General features: G+C 42.8%; 1 protein-coding gene across 7 annotated transcripts in view; it reads right to left on the reverse strand.

Moving 5' to 3' along the window:
• The window catches only part of NRIP1 (nuclear receptor interacting protein 1), a 101,615-nt gene that overhangs the window by 63,996 nt on the left and 22,487 nt on the right, over positions 1-15,132 (reverse strand). For 2 of the 7 annotated variants that reach the window (XM_054835163.1, XM_054835106.1), the window contains exons 1-2: positions 13,938-14,061; positions 7,104-7,188 (exon numbers count right to left, since the gene is read on the reverse strand). The gene's annotated coding sequence lies outside the window, so the exon portion shown is untranslated. Of the gene's footprint in view, positions 1-7,103; positions 7,189-12,767; positions 12,787-12,882; positions 13,278-13,377; positions 13,580-13,600; positions 13,844-13,937; positions 14,062-15,132 lie in introns of those variants that run through there. The other 5 variants (XM_054835123.1, XM_054835143.1, XM_054835113.1 and 2 more) reach the window with 5 other exon arrangements.

Here is a 15,132-nt window from a genome sequence, read left to right on the forward strand (position 1 = left end):
TTGAACTTTAGCTTCTTATCCTCCTTCTCACATCTCGCCCAAGAGAGATTTTGCTTATCTGTCTTCTGAAAGCACCCTTAGATCACTTCAAGTTACGATTGTTGTTATGGATTCAAGAAAAATCAAGCTACTGTCCTAGCTGCACATTTAGGAAGCATGGCCGAGAACCCAAAGCCTTCAGCTCTTAGAAAAATGGGAGGGGAAGGATGTTTTTGAGTATGAGTTATAGGGTATCTCCACAAGTTGAAAATAGTCAGATAAGACTATTCATTGAATTAATCGGCCTTTGAAGGATATTGTTATTGTTGTGTAATTAATTTAGCACAGAAAATTCTAGTAAGCAGAAGAAAGTTAGCTTCCTCAACAGCGAGGAGCCCACGTACTACTCTTGCTACACAAGAGAGAAGTGACAAAAGCAAGTATTCTGCAAAATAAGGCCAACATAGCCAGCAGCCCTTGTTGCCCAAACGGTTCCATACAGAGCTGTGCAGAGAGTTGTTCCCAAGTTTCACGTATCTTTGTCCTTCCCCACCAAACACAGCCCAGCAGAGGACTGGCAGAACCCACCTGCTTGGCCACTACCACCACCCACCGGGTTTGTCTGCTTCTCCAGCTGGGAGCTGTGTTTCTAGAAAAATAGCCATGAGCAGGAGATGAAAAAGGTGTAGGCAAAAGGTTTTTCTTTTTTACATGACGCTCCTCATGTACTCACCTTTTTGATAACTACAAAAACTCTGAAGTGGAGAAAAAAAACACTCAGGCAAGCATTTTTTTCCTTAAACAATAAGCAAAACAACTATATTCAAACAAAGTTGAGGACTACAGACAAGAAGAGGCCCTGTTCTTTCTACGGCCTGAGAAATGAAGGCAGAAACCAGTAGCTCGATGTTCTTCCCTGCTGTTTTACTCTGCTTTTTCACCTTATTTTGGCAGCAGTGGGAATAAAGACAAAAGAAGCACCAGACAACAAAGCACGAATCCCGTTCCGGCAAAAGGAGGGAGGGGGAACAAAAGACGTAAGTGGATGGACTACTTACAGCAATTATTATCAAATATTTTTGCACTTCCTTCCTTAATGTAGCTCCTTTCCTACACAAAGGCCTACAAATAGTTCTGAGAGGTTCCCTTTGTAGAATGAGGAGAAAGGAAAACTGTAATAAGACTGCAATGAAGATAAATTTTCCCAATAATGCAAGCTACAGGAAACACATGGAGGTCAGATAAAACTATTATTTGCCTTTTCAAACACTATTTTCTTCAGCTGCTAAATAAAAACATTATGAAGCCATTTTACACAGTAGAATTTAACCTTATATTAACCTTCCATATTAAGTAAACAAACCTTTCTAGCCAATAAGCATCTCTGAACTCTCCAAGATGATAAGCAATACCTTAATTACATTCATTTACATGACTTTGAAATTGTTCCAGACCAAAGTCAACGACTACAAGGTCAAAGAGTATGGAAATCTAAAATAAGGAGAAATCCATAGTCGGCCAGTTCACATGGTGCAGCATCCTTTCTACTCACTTTGTAAAGGATCAGGGATACCAACCAGGTGCTCGCCTCTTCATCAGTTACATGAAAAAAGAAAATCCTCTGAAACAAAGACTGTGAGTGCATCTTTTCTTTTTTTTTTTTTGAAGACTATTCAAAGTTGAAAACAACAGACCCTTCAAAATTGCTTTTAATGCCTAGTGGCCAATCAAATCATATGAATGTCTTATGCAAGTATTTTATAATATTCCAATTGAAAGGCACAATAGAAGAGATATTAAAAAAGATGTAGCAGAATCACTATTACAGAATATTTGGCATAGTGCCCTGTTATATTCAATAATGCTAAACTGAATAGTTTGCTGAGATTTATCCAGTGATGAAAGAGGAACGGTGGAAGAGACATCACCATACTGATTCCATGTTACCACACTTCATGAACTGCGCAGATTCAGAGAGGAGCCCAAGCCCAATAAAAAACACTGCCTAGACTTCCACTGTGATCAAAGCCAGACTATATCCTTAAGATATGGGGAGAAAATATCCTGTGCTTAGCCCTGAATACACTCTTTATGACGCTACCTGAAAACCTTTATTACTCAGTCTGTGCTATGCTTAGAGCAGGAAATGCTAATTACATTCAAGCAGCAATTATAAAGATTTTTAAGACTGTTGCAAGAAACTTGATAAAGTATGTTCTACCCTCAAACAGCAGAAAAGCAGACACAGCGTCCATCCCATTCCCAAGATATTAGATAATGGCTCAGGTATGATCAATAGCAATCAAATTAGCCAACATATAGCACACATGCACACTGCACTAATGGATTGTTTCAGGATTCTAGTTTGTGTATTGTAAACAGATTTTTGTATATGTATATTTGTAATATTTTCATGAAGTACAGCTTTTGGATTTAGGCAATCCCATATCAATGCACTGCACCTGACAACATTTCCTTAGTATTAAATTAGATAAATCTCCCTGCGCCCTCACTTTACTAGCCAAGCACTTTTTACACAACTCTCAAGCCAACAACCTTCTGCAATTTAAGTATGATTTAGTGCAAGAGAAGCAATGAGTATTATAAAATTTATGCTTGTTCACCTTCTCTCCCCACAGAGAAGGGCAAGATGTTTTTTCATGTAAATATGTATTAGATCCAAATCATTTAAATAGATATTATTCCATAGAGAACATGATGCTGCATACGCCCATTTCAGCTCCATGTTACTAAATAAACTGCAAGATAATGATGTTGCCTGGCTCATCCTAAAGGACACTGAAAATATTTCTAGGCATTTCAAACAGAAGTAAGAGACTTTCATAAGAACAAAAGAAAAAACTAAGGTGGCTTTTACAAAGCTAGGTAAGGTAAAGACAAGTTGCTCATAAAACACAAATTACTAAGTCTGTTCAGGAACAGGCTACAGCTGTTACAGCAAAAGTATAGTTCAGGTACATGGAACAGTCTTTATAGTATGAATATCAAGTCATTACTATATTCAATTTTTATTTTTTTGAGACAGAGCAAGGGAAAGATAATGTTGTTTGCAAAGAGAAAAAAAGAAATTTTAGATAGGTGACTAATTTTAAAGTTAATATAGGAATGTTAAATGCAAAGTGCCAAATGTTAATTCCATGCAGTTTTATTTCTCAGTTCTATTTAGCTACAAGTGTCATTGCTGGAATGGAGGGAGAGAACAGGGAAAACTTAAACAGTGTCTTTTAAAAGTGATAGCTTCAAGCATTTGTTTTAAGTAAGCACATATATCTCACTGCTTTTCACAAAATACTAAGTTAATCAGTATGTCGCCACAAAATACATTTATAGTTAACAATTTAATTTAAAATCATGTATTTATTTTAAGTGAAGACTGTCATTGGTGTTGAAGCTATCACATACCGTTTGGGCTGCAGTCAGTTATCTTACAATACAGTCTGACCTCTGCTTGATTTTAAAATAGGAAAATCACCTTCAACTACGTATGAACCTTGAACATTATCAAAACCAGTTTTATTGCATCGACGATTTGATGACGAGAAACACAGTCAAGACTTATTGTGCTACCTATTTTATTTTAGGTTAACAAGGCAACCTCATGATACAATCAGAAAAACTATCCAGAGAGCTACAAAGCGGGGGGGGGGGGGGGGGGGGGGGGGGGTGGAAAACCCACAATAAAATATGCACTTATCCTAGTTAAGCAATGGATAGGATATAGAGAGCACAAGGAAGTTAAGTGGTGAAACCTTTGAAGTACCAAAATTGTCTTCTAGCCGACCACACTCGGAACTGGAAAACTGCTCATCCTGAGGCAGGTAACCCTCTGGACAAGCACTTGAACAGCAGCTGCTACAAAGAAGAGGCTCCTTGCGTAGGAGCGCGTTAAGCTAGATTCCCCTTCCAAGCAAAGCATTGCAAGACGACCAAAGCCTACGGGTCCACGTTCAAAACAAACTTGACGAAGGAGGAAGTGTTCCTCCCAGACCTTTCTGGTTCAAAATACTTGCCGCAGCAGCCCTGCCATGTTCTTCATATTGCACCGTCACTTTTATAGCTGTTAGCCCCATTACAACACAGTCGACAGTTTAAACAAAGAGCAACTAAGAAAGTACAATATTCTATAACTGGCATTTACAGCACCGGCCTTGGACTTCTAATCTTTACCAGACCAGCACACAAATCAATCTATCAGCTCATAAAGGTGTGCTTTTTTAACCTCTAAAACAGATGGGATTGGCCAGAAACGTCTGGCATGTCAAACTGCTAATCACTGCTGCCCTTTGCACAAAATAACCCACTTAAGTTGAGGCATGGTTGCACTGTAACAGACATTAGTCTGTGGGAAACCCATTTAACTGTCACATACTCCCGCCACTCCTGCTCTCCCTTAATTAAGCCTAATGCCTTATGTTTTGACCTTTTGTTCTAGCCTATTAACCCTATCTAGTACAAGTTCAAATATGTTAAACTTAAAAGTTTGCTGTAAAATATTAAATGCCAAGCTACAGAAGGAACGAGGGATGTTTCTCTACCCTGCAAGTTACCAACCCCTTTACCAAATTTCCTAGGTTGACAAAAAGGAAGCACTATGTTCATTCCCTAAGACAAAATATATCCAAACTACTCATCAGTTTCACAGCAAAAAACCTGGAGTTTCTTCCACTTGCATAGCCTACCTTTTCCTCTTCAGAGAAGAAAGGGGAAAAAAGTGAAACTTCTGTTTGCATCTTCATATCCTCAGGCTTTTGGGGTTTTATCCAACAAGAAAAGCACATACTATCAGCCAAGATCACACTACACTCATTTGCTGTTCTCTAAAACCTATCATTAAAAGTAAGACGTAATTGGTTTGCAGTGGCCAATTTCTCCTCAATTAAAGGCTGCCTCTGCCAACCTTGCTCATACTGAGTCACCACCTTGTTCTTTTGACAACAGTTACAATTACCACTTGTTGTTAATTCTCATCTATATTTTTTCATAAGTTAAATCTTTTGAAGTTTCCCAGGCTTGCACAAACTTAAAATAAGGACATAATTTATAAATTTTAGCTCAATACTGCAGACTTTCATTTGATGCAAGCTCAGCTTTAGACAACATGACTACCTTCCCCTCTGATAGCTCTCAATTCATGAAAGTTACACAAATTCAACAAGATCAACAGTTATGCTTGCAAAGTAGTACTCATCTGGAGAAAGACCACCCTACTGGTCCAGAACTCTGACTTAAAACAAGAAATCCAGTTCCAGTGACAAAACCAAATCTCTGATAAAGACACAACTCTACTGCACTCTGCATCAAAGCTATTTACAACAGTATGCAATGCAAGCTTATATACCAAGACAGGTATTCTACAATTACTGCTTATAACCAATGAACAAACTTGTTCTTCCCTCCACCCTCCAAACAAAATAAACAAGAAAAACCCCAAACCACCAACCCAAAACATAGCACTATAACAATAACTAGTTCATAATGCTGGTTAGAAATGGAAAAAAGAATGCAAACTGTGTCAGGATTACCAGCCATGTATACACTAACAGACACATTTTCTCAAATCTTTAGCTTAACCGCCTTACTGACAAGCTGAATACTTGGTGCAAGACTTATTTACAGTTTACACTTCTGCAACTCTGACTAAATAGAATCGCTTTTAAACAGAGGTCACAATCTTGAAGCAAAGCTTTGAATTACTTAATCTTTCACGTCTTCAAAAATACTTAAAAAAGCTTATTGCCACAAAAGCCACTGTCTACTAAGTTAAGGCTGTGTAAGTGACCATCTGCTGCTGATCACAACAATTCTCAAGTTTTAAATAGCTAATTAATTACTTCTGTTTTAATTCCAAAGTGCCTATCTTACTGATTCTGAGACCAGCAAGTTACAATTCCTGTAAATACAATTGCCCAGACAACTAAGAAGCACTATAGCAATGCTAGACTTCTTTTTCTGAGGAGTCAAATAGGAAACATCAGGGAAGGGGTGGGAAAAGTGAATCCCTCATCTTGATTTCTCTTTATTTCCAAAACACTGATTATGGATAAACCCAAATCTCCTCAATTCAAAAAACCAACATTTTTCTAATTATTTCACTTTGCTATATTCTATTGCATTGGAGAAGCTCAAATTGCAGTACACAGACCAATGCTATATTCAAATGAAGTCAAGCAACACATGAATCTATTTTAGAAAAAAAAAAGAAAAATATATCCTTGCATCTGCAGTTTGTGCCATGACAACATATATGCTAGAAGTTTTGCAGGCTGGGATTTGGTATGACTGCCTCCAGCTTCTAGACCTTCCCTACTAATGCTCACAAAAGTTGCCACTGGAGGCAATGCAAATGAGTCCTAGGAGAGACCAGAAACAAAACAATAACTGCTTGTCAACCATTACATGCCCAAATTGTATTCTTTATGCTCATCAGCATTCTCAAGTTCTTACGCATGCATGTAGGCCCACCGAGTACAGTGGGGCTACTCAAGTGGATAAAATTACTCACAAACCAAAGTGCGTATACATAAGCAAATCACTGGACAACACTCAGGGAATTATTCCCCGGTATCAAAGAAAAACAGGATTTAGGAAATGGGAACCAAGGGAGCAGATCCAAACAAAATGACAGTGGTGCTAAATGTCTACAAGCCATTGTAATGCAATATCTAATAATGATTTTACTGTGACGGTCCCTTGCCACAGCAGCTCAATTGGGATCCGTTTTATTTAAAAAAAAAAAAAAAAAAAGAGATTGTAACACAGTAAGTTGTATTTAATCTTCTCTTTCACTCCAAAATCATATTTAAATCAGGTTCTTCTCTACTTAGCAACTACCTCCCAAACAAGTAGGCTAGATCTTCAGGACTTACCAGCAAATTCCATACAAAAAGTTCAAAGGCTTCTAAAATATTTATTTCTCTTTAATCAGCACACACTGAAACTCTTACACTAAAGGAGAGTGATTACCTTGAAAATTTATCACTTTGAAACATATTATAATCCTAACATACTTATATATGGCAGACAGTTGTATGGCAGATTTGGCAAGACAAAGAAGAAACCCCAAACCAAAGAGACAAGGTAAATAACCCAAACAAATTATTTACCTTGAAAGTGGTCCCATCTGGAAAGCTCTTCCTTCAGGAGTCCAAGGATGCAATAGTTTTCTTCCTCAACAATTCCATGCTTGATCTGAAAAGAACAGCAGAAATCACCCTATGAAACTCTGCATACCAATTTTTCCTGTCCATTATACCTCCATCTACTTCCTTATTGTTGGAAAGTGATCCTTTATTTTTGGTAGTAAAAACCGCAAATAACATTTCTGTTTCAGAAAAAAAACATTGCTCCAAACTTCAGAAGTCAAAGTTTTCCAAAAGAAACCATCAGTAAAACAAGGACAAACAACTTGCATAGTCTAGACTTGTACTGTCAAACTAACTAGACAGTATTTCTACAAGAACAAAATCAACATTCAACTGCGATTCAAAGCCACAGCCCTCTCTTTCTTCCTTTCATTCAAAAAACAGCCGTGACATGAAAGTCCTCCTTCCTATGTAGCAACTGCTGCTTAACACTTCAAACTTGCACCTATGAATGTCAAAATCATATTTTTAAAAAACCCCTATTAATTTAAATATATATATTTAAGGAAAAGATAAGAGCATAGTATAACTGATGAATGTAATGTTAAACACCACAAAATTATTTAGAAATACCTAAACCAATAGAAATTATAATATTTGCTTTTGAAATATTTAGGAATTAAATACTATATAATATTAGAGCCAGAACATGTTATCCATCACAAGCACCACCTTAAAAATTCTTCTCAGCACTTCTCTATTAGTCCGAAGTGAACTTTTGCTAAAAGATGCAAACTTACAACTAGCCCAGATCATTGTTATTTATACTATTTCAGCCTTTTTCTTGTGACGAGCCTCATTAATAATGGTTATGGTAAATCTTCTGTCACCAAGTTACCACCCAAGCAGCAAGTTTATTATGCATAAAGAGTCGAATTTAAATACAATAAACTATTAAAAAAAAAAAAAAAAAAAAAGAGACTTTCTCCCCTATTTGGCTGAACTTTCCCCTCCTCTTGGTTGGCAGAAGTTGCTCCTCTCCTCTTTGCCTCACCTTTAGCTTCTGGTCTCAGAAAGCCCGTGTACAAAAGCCTTTTAAACACAGAATTTCTTCAGCATAGGGGACCCCACAGATGGCTATGGGTGTGCTGCGTGGAGGGGGACAGAGTGGGAAGTGTGTGCATTGGGGGTAGCTCATAGCATTTCCCCCTTCTGCAAAACCAGTTGGGCTAAAGCCAGCTTAGAAAAAACATCTAATACTGACCACTGCAATGTGCTACGTGGCAGGGGGGGATACAGGTGTTGACAGATGGGTCATCATCCGAAAGAGGATATATTCAAAGCTTTCAGGTATGTGAAAGATAACAGAAGCATGCTGAACTACTGCCAGCATGAAGACCCAACAAAAGCAGTAGATCCAACTAAGCCAAAAAATTAAATATCCTGAAATACTACAAGCAGACACTGTTTCAAATCCTTCCCCTATATACAGCACAAAATGAAAAGCCAATTTGCTCCACAGAACAGTAGCAGTCCTCAACATTTAGATTCAAGTTGGGGTGAGGTGGGGAGATAAAGCTACCATTGCAGTCAAAATAACCAGAGAAATGATGGGCACAGTGGCAAAGGTGGCAATAAACATAGTTCAAAGCCTTCACAACCCCATTTCTCTGAAAGGGCAAATAAGCAGGATGTGGAATCTTTTGTGACCAAATGAAAAACAGGACAAGAGGTCCCTCAGAGCAGAAGGAAGCAGCACTTTAAAAAAAAAAAAAAGTATTCACTTTGCAAGTCATCTTAATTTGAGAAAAATTGTTAATTCCAGTATTTTTCTATATTACAGATGTAGATAACATGTTTTCCACCACTGACAAGTGGTTTTACTTAAGTATTCCTACTTCCAAGAGACGACAGATTTCTATCTAGTAGGGGGGAGAAAAACCCAACAAACCACCACCACAGAAAATCAACAAACACCCCACACTGTATTGCCATCCAGGTTCAATGTATAGACAGGATTTCCTTTAGGTCAGGATTAAACAGCCTTTTCTGCATTGTTTAAAGGGACTACAAAAGGTTTATAAGAGTTCAGAGAAAAGAGAACAAAAGAATTTGTTATTTCTGGGGAAAATTACATAGTCCTTCAATAATGTTAAAAAAAATTGTTATTCCCAAACACTCCACAGCTGGATCACTTGCTTTGCACACCTTACAGTTTTGGGGGTTTTAATGTTGATTTGTTTTATATTATAAACTGCTTACAGTGGGATAGGTGATGACATGAACACCACCAACAGGACATCTCCTGGACCAAGAACTATCATTTCTTTCTACCTCTGAGGCGACCCCTGCTTTCTACATCACTGAATAAGCACTTTTGGGGGCAAATTAAATACTCACTCATTTGTTTTCAAATAATAGTTTCGGTCAAGACTGAAACGCATTTTACATCTAGCGCCCAATTTCTCATGACTGCTCCCTCACAACTTACTCCCTCAGGAGGAGAGCAAGCAGCCCACCAGAAGTCTTTGCCAACACCAAGCTGCTTTTCTACACTAAACCGCTTTGAAAATGGTGACTAACAGAACATCTGTAGCTTCCACTTTTAATCTGATATTGCCTACAAGCAAAACTGGTTTTCCTCTGCTGAAGACAATGGTATTTAGAAATAAGTGGTATGAAAACAGAGTTTCTCTCAAGACAGGCAATTAAACAGGAGCAATGAGCTCCAGTACCAATTTTAGTAAGAGAAGACTATGCCAGGAGGGGTCAGACCCAAAATAAAATGGCTAACAACTGCTTCTTCCCCTTTCTACACATGAATATTTATTTACATGAATCTTAGCTACTATTCTCTTTCTTCAACCATCAAGCCAAGTGACCTGCAACAGACAGCCAAATAAATTACCAAATTAATTCTTTCAAGTGCTAAATAAGTCTGTTCAGATTTCTAAGTATTGGAAATAAATAATCCAGAAACACTAAAATGCAGACATTCATCTTTACCAAAAGAATCCCTCTGCCTGCTTTTCCCGAGACGGATCTTCCCACCAGAGAACACAAGAAAGTTTTTACATGGTCACCGATGTCCATCCAAAGTACTGCCTGCCAACCGCAGCACATTGTTTTCTAATTTGCTATTTTCAAATGCAACTCGCAAAACCCTAACACCGTAATACCCAAAGAAACATCACAAGTCTTTTAAATACTTTCCTCCTAACTTTCCTCCTATTTGCTACAGGCAGGCCAACACAGTTCAGATAGTTACTGTTGTTATCGTTTTGGCCTGCTGGCAGGAAGAAAGAGCAAACCACAAACGCTGCTACCATTAACCTTTTTGTCTTTAGTTTAAGACTGTTTAGACAGACTGTCAAGCTTATGGGTTTTATCTTTTTTGTACATTTGTGCATACTCTCTTGCGCGTTTTTCCTCCTGTTCAGGCTTCATTCCCTACCTACATTATCTTTCCACTTGCCTGTCATTAAACCCCTGCTGAGCAGTAATGATTTATACTTCAAAATTTGCACTTCTTTTCCCAAAAGGGTATTTATTCTTTTTTTAATCCATAGGATAGTTATCCTACTTATCCCACCGATTGCTCGTAACCCAGCCCACCGCTCGGTGTCCGTCACCCAGCAGCTGGGAGGTCGCCCACCAAAGCCCCACTCACAAAGGGGCTCGTGCCCCCACACCAGGTGCCCACTGGAAACCCCACGCTCTCCCCAATCTCTCTTCTGGACTCCTTCCACTCCCTACATGTTCACATACAGGGGAAAAAACCACACACACAAGCCATTTGGGTTTTGAGAGGTTCAGGCAAGTTCTAAAGAGTTATTCTAAAATTAACAAAATATTACAGTCTTGGTATCTTCTCCAATAGCCCTGCAAGGAGGTGTCAAGCACAAGCCTTGAGCAAGACAGCTGACTGTGGGAAATGCAACTCCCTGGCTTTGCCTTGGGCAAGTTTATACATGTGCTCGGCTCAATGCAAAACAGAATTTATCTTTTAATATAGTAATGTCCTGTACTGTCACTGGTAAAATTAACAGTGCTCTTACTGCTAACAATAATACAGCTGGTATTACAGAAACCTTTTGCCAACTTTCAAAGCCAGAAAAATAAAGTTAGCCCTGGGAAAAAAAAAAAAAAAAAAAAAAAAAAAAAACACCTAAGCAATTCTTTTAAACCAATCCCACATTAAGCAAAACCTAGAGGCAAACATGATCACCATAAAGTAAATTAATGCTTAAGTTCTACAACCTTTACTGAAATACTTTAAAAAAAAAAATTTGATACCTTTTATAGAACAGATTCACCCCAAACACAGCTATCAAACACTGCAGGTGACACAGCCAGCTTCTAAATCACTCATTTAAGTTTACAATATAAAAACATTAGTTCACTTTTACTTTGTTATCAACACCATTTTATGACTGTAATAAATTTTGGTTATTTTATTTTCCTCCAATTTTGATTAGCACATCTTTCACTTTAGAACAAGAAACAAGTACAGGGAGCAGAAAAGAAGAGCATGTTTTCATCTGGTAGTTTTCTACCCTAAGACTAATAGGAAAAAATAAATAGGTCCATCCAGTACAGTTTGACATTTGACAGGATCTTGTCTTCTGTGCATGCAGGGTCTACAAAAACCTGAAAACCATTGACAGCTCTCGCTCATTAGATTACTCTGAACTGTAGGCCAGTCTAACAGGAGGTGAGATTTCACCCCTACCTGATACATGCTGTCACTAGGTGTTACCTCTTCCATCCCACTCAGCAAAACCGTACACCCCTACGTATGCATTTCACTCATGACAAACTCTCTGTCTTGCTTTGGAGTCAACGTCAACTCCATCTGCAGGGATCGCTGATAAAACAACAAGTCAGACTTCTCAACCACAACTTTGGGAAGACAATTGCCCCAGACAGAAGCAGCCCCAAACCTGCCCGAACAATGTTCTGGATGAGAACTTTTGCTCTCTGAGATGCCAATTTGCACTGCCCGTATAGCAACGATTACTCAGATGCCCCTAAATCAGATTTTAACCACAAAATATCCCCAGCTCAAAAAGCTTTTGTCATATGGCATCCTAATGTGTCACTTTCTAGTGTGTTCAGTCAGCCCTGGAAACAGTAAATCACATTTGAATATTAAAGAAACAGGTTTTCTGCCACTCCCTCAGGGATACACCACCCCCTTTCCACAAGTGACTGCTTCCTCCCCGTAGGTCTTCACAGACTGGATTCGCACTCTTTGATAAATAAAGCTTTACAGTATCTCTGAACATTTATAGTGCCATGACTCAGTTAAATTCTGATCAGCCTGTAAGCTGTCAGACACTGCAGGCAGGTCCCCTCAAAATAAAACAAGGAATAATATAGTCTCCAGATTCCAGATAGATGAGGCAGAAGGGAACAACTTCCAGTTCAGCTTTCCTAACATCAACATAACCCCAAAGCCAGAAATCCCACCAATTTTTCAACATCTTCAACACGTGTCAAGCATTTTAGCTGAATTCTTCTTTAAATTAAAAGCCTAATAAACCATCAGAATCCACAATACAGGAGAAGAAAACAAGCAAGGTGCAGCACAGACACAAAGCTGTCCCTTATTTTCCCTATGCCCCGACAGTACGTTTCTTTAGATTTCACTGCCTTCCAACTTAATTGCCAAGTGACACTTACACAGAACAGCCTCAAACAACACGTTCCCTAGGGAAACAGGGAGAGGGAAGCGTGTGTGGGGCGGAATCATCTTTAAAGGGCTTCAGGGACACAAAAACACGTCTGGAAAAGTAACCTTTAGTCTAGCAAGGAAACAGCGACGTCCCTCAGGAGCCCGAAGCGATGAGAAGGCATCTTTGGGGTAAGCAGGGAGCCGAGCCTGTGCCACCGACAAGAGGCAATGGAGAAAGCACCGAAGACACAGGCTGCCCGCTCGCAGGTAGAGGTGGAGCGGGCGGTAACAGACAGTCGGGGGGAGGCGAGAAGAGGGAAGCGTGGCCTTGCCCGCAGCTGCTGTGAAAGCAGCCGGGCGGCGGGAGGCGAGCGAGGCCGCGGCCGGCGGGGCCGGGTCTCCCCGCACCCCCGGGCGGCCGCCGGCGCCTCCCCGGCCGCCGCAGCCGCTGCGCACCGAGCTTGCGGCTCTTTAAATAATTCACACGCACACCAGGAGGAGGAGGGTGCCCCTCCGAAATGGGAACCGAGGCTTGCGGCCAGTGCTCGGGAGAACACTCGCGGGTCTCGGGGGTAAATACTAGTAACTTTTCCGTCCCTCCAGCTCCCTCAAACCCACCCTGGCCAGGCAAACTTTCGGCTCGCACCAGGGGTGGGGGGTGCCGGAGGGGCGGCCGCCCCCGGAAACAGCCCCCGCCGCCGCGGCCGCCCCCGCGCCGGGCTCACCCCGGCATTGTTCGCCGCCGCCGCCTCCCCGCCCGGCAGCGCAGCCCCGGCCCGCCCCGCTCGGCCATTTCCCCCGCCAGCAAGCACGGCTGCCGGCGGAAGAGCGCCGCACTCACCCCGCAGCGGGCCCGCGCACCCCCCCACCGCGTCGGTGGCTCCTCCCGGGCGGGCTGCCTGGTGCCCGCCGGCCGGCCTCGCCTCGCCTGCGGGAGAGGCTCCGGCGGCGGCCCCCGCGCAGGCAGCGGGCACGCACGCCGCCCCGGCCCAGCGGCCAGAGCAGGCGAGGGCTCCGGCTGCCGGGTCCCGACGCGGAGGTCCGGGGAGCGGCAGCGGCGGCTCCCAAAGCCGAGGCGGGCGGCTGGGTCTCCCGGGTAGAGGACAGGACGCGCCGAGCCGTTTCCCCCCTCCCGGGTCCACGTCCGTCCATCCCCCCGCCCGGCCCCACGCACATACACGACAAGCTCCGCTCCTCTCCGCGCCCCTCCGCGGCTCGGGGCTCTGCTGCAATGCCTGTGAGGCTGACTTTCAAAGCCTAACCCGCAGCCGCGATCCTCCCCGCCTTCCACCTCGCCCGCCGCGGCGCAGCCCGGCCCCTCCCCGCGCCGCGCCATTCATCTCTCCAGCCAAGTTTCTTAACCCTTTTCTAACCCCCGGCGAGGGGAAGGAGGGAGGGAGCGATGCGCCCGCACCCCTCCGCCCCCGCACCCTGTGGGCGAGGAGGCTGCGGGGCAGGTTCCCGCTCAACGCGTCGCACGTACGCAAGTCGCGTCGCCTCCTGCCCTCTCTAGTTAATCTAACTGAAGGCGCCGAGCCCCCGGGAAACAAACTTAGGAGCGATAGCACCAGAGGACCCGTATTTAATGAAGACAGCGGTGTCTTAAAAATACTACCTTTTTTTTTTTCCCTTCGGTTTGCTTAGACTATTGGGGGGGGGGAGGCGCGCTTCCAGCGGTTACCATTTCTTGTCAGTTTAGAAGGTATATTTTCTGCCTTTTCTCCAAAAAAACACGCGCGAGAAACTTTTTTTATTTTTTTAACGAAAAGCCGAGAGCCTCCCGCCAGCGCACGGCGGCCGCCGCCGGGGGAGGGCAGCGGGGCGCCCCGGCACCTGCGGCTGCTCCCGGGCGGGCCCTGCCTCCCTTCCCCCGGCCCTGCCGACCGCGCCGGCCCGGCCCTCACGGCCCCCGGCACGTCTCGTTATCCCTCGGCCTCTGCCCGCCAGGCCGGGCGGCGCGGGGAGGGGGGCAGAGCATCCCTCCCGGCTTGGGCCGGAGCGCCCGGCGGTCCCTGCACCGCGGGCAAGGGGGACGCCCCCGGCTCCCAAACCGCTCCCCCTGCGGGAAAACAGCTCGTCGAAGCCACGCTGTTTGCCCACGTGACAATAAATATAATTTGGGAGAAAACCCAGCCTCGGGCAAGAGCTTCCAAGAAGAGTCAGCCCTCCATTTTGGTAGGTGGCATCCTCGCAACCTCTCCTGTCAGAAATTGCATTATACGTCAAGTTGTTCTTTAGACTTCATTCCCATCGAAGAAGAGAGTATCCAGAGATACAGGCTGAACTCGGCTGTCGCGTAGGCTAAGCCACAGCGTGCTGCGCCCTTCATCGCATCTTCTGCGCGCCTGTGTTTAACAAAAGTCTCGACGCTTT

This window comes from Grus americana, chromosome 1, assembly GCF_028858705.1.
Source record: "Grus americana isolate bGruAme1 chromosome 1, bGruAme1.mat, whole genome shotgun sequence".
Lineage (NCBI taxonomy): Eukaryota > Metazoa > Chordata > Aves > Gruiformes > Gruidae > Grus > Grus americana.